Raw genomic sequence first — 1404 nt, 5'->3', positions numbered from 1 at the left:
AAAATAAAGACATTTGCCAGCCATGATGGAAAGGAAGAAAGGAAGGCGGGAAAGAAGGAAAGGGAAATCATGGCGTATCCACTCAATGAAACACAATGGAACCATTTAAAAAGACATTTGGAGTTACTTGGGGGTATGCTTATGACAGAATATTAAGTTCAAAAAGCAAGATACAAAATTATATTATTTTCAGCAAGATTGGTATGGATCTCAAATATCCATATTTTACTATCCACCCGGCACAGTGAAAAGACTCCAGCGGCCGTTGTTATTTGGTGATGGGGAATTCGGTAGCTCTTCTGTCCTTTCTCCGGTTTTCGGAATTTTCTAAGCTTTATTTAACCGTGCGTGGTAAAGGCTCTTGACGCACGCTGTTCCCACGCTGGAAGGATTCTCGGAGACAAAGAAAAATAGCATTCAGTTGGAATCTTTGAAAACAGTCTTACTCCTGAATTAAGCCTCCCACTTGCAATTTGCATGTTCCCTGCGAAAACCCCCGACTCGTCGTAGGAAGCTGCTCCCTTCTTCTGGAAGCCCTTTAAGTCTCAGTTTCTGCATCCGGCCAATGGGGATGACAGTGAGGGTGGAGCTGGGAAGTGGCGCGGAGGCATGATGAATCTCGTAGGTTCTGCGGCGAAGCGCCGGTAGCATGTGGCCGGTTAGCTCAGTTGGTTAGAGCGTGGTGCTAATAACGCCAAGGTCGCGGGTTCGATCCCCGTACGGGCCATCGGTACGGTTTTCTTTTGTTCTTCTATTTCGTACGGACCTGGGGTGTTTGCTTCTTTTCTGTTTCGTATTTTTGAAAAATACGTCTTTCGAGGGCTCTGAACCGCGCGCGCACAGACAGAACAGAGTCGCGGATCTTTCTAGACTCGGCTCAGAGGTTGTTCCAGGCGGCCGGCAGGAGAGACAGCTGGATCCCCACCCCCATTTGGCCCAGGACTCCTGTCACCACCCCCGCTGCCTCCTGAGAGTCTTTTTTAGGAAGCCAGGACCGTTGGTTTTTGAAAACCTGCAATACTGCAAGAATGAGAAGTAGTTTTAAAGAGAACGCACGCCATCCGAACCGATGTAAATAAAGTCCTCCTTACGTTTCCCGGAGGTGCCACACAAAGACGACTTGTGAGGATCCGCAGGCAGGGTCCCAGTTTTCATGGGGTTTTTAGAATTGAAATTCGGGTCTGGAATTAATTCATTCAATAAATGTTCAGAGACCCCTGCATCCCAGGCAGGGAGCAAAACAGTAAACAAACCCCTACCCACAGAGTCGGTGACTAGCCAATGACTGACGTATTTTCAAATAAGGCTTCTGCTTGTGGAAGCGTCTGGAAACCTTCTCTTGCTACATTTTATTTTCCAGAGAGAGCTTTGCTGTTAGTTGCTGTGGAGTTGGCTCCCGCTAGT

The 1404-nt window shown here is 47.6% G+C and overlaps 1 non-coding gene across 1 annotated transcript; it reads left to right on the top strand.

Annotated features, from left to right (window-relative positions):
- The first annotated feature begins 653 nt into the window (after positions 1 to 653).
- Positions 654 to 727, top strand: TRNAI-AAU (transfer RNA isoleucine (anticodon AAU)). The gene has a single exon. It is a non-coding gene; the product is annotated as a tRNA-Ile (tRNA).
- Positions 728 to 1404: the final 677 nt, after the last annotated feature.

The sequence above is a fragment of the Trichechus manatus genome, unplaced genomic scaffold, assembly GCF_000243295.1.
Source record: "Trichechus manatus latirostris isolate Lorelei unplaced genomic scaffold, TriManLat1.0 scaffold00045, whole genome shotgun sequence".
Lineage (NCBI taxonomy): Eukaryota > Metazoa > Chordata > Mammalia > Sirenia > Trichechidae > Trichechus > Trichechus manatus.
Note: the sequence above shows the minus strand (reverse complement) of the source record. Positions and strands in the feature narration are given on the sequence as shown.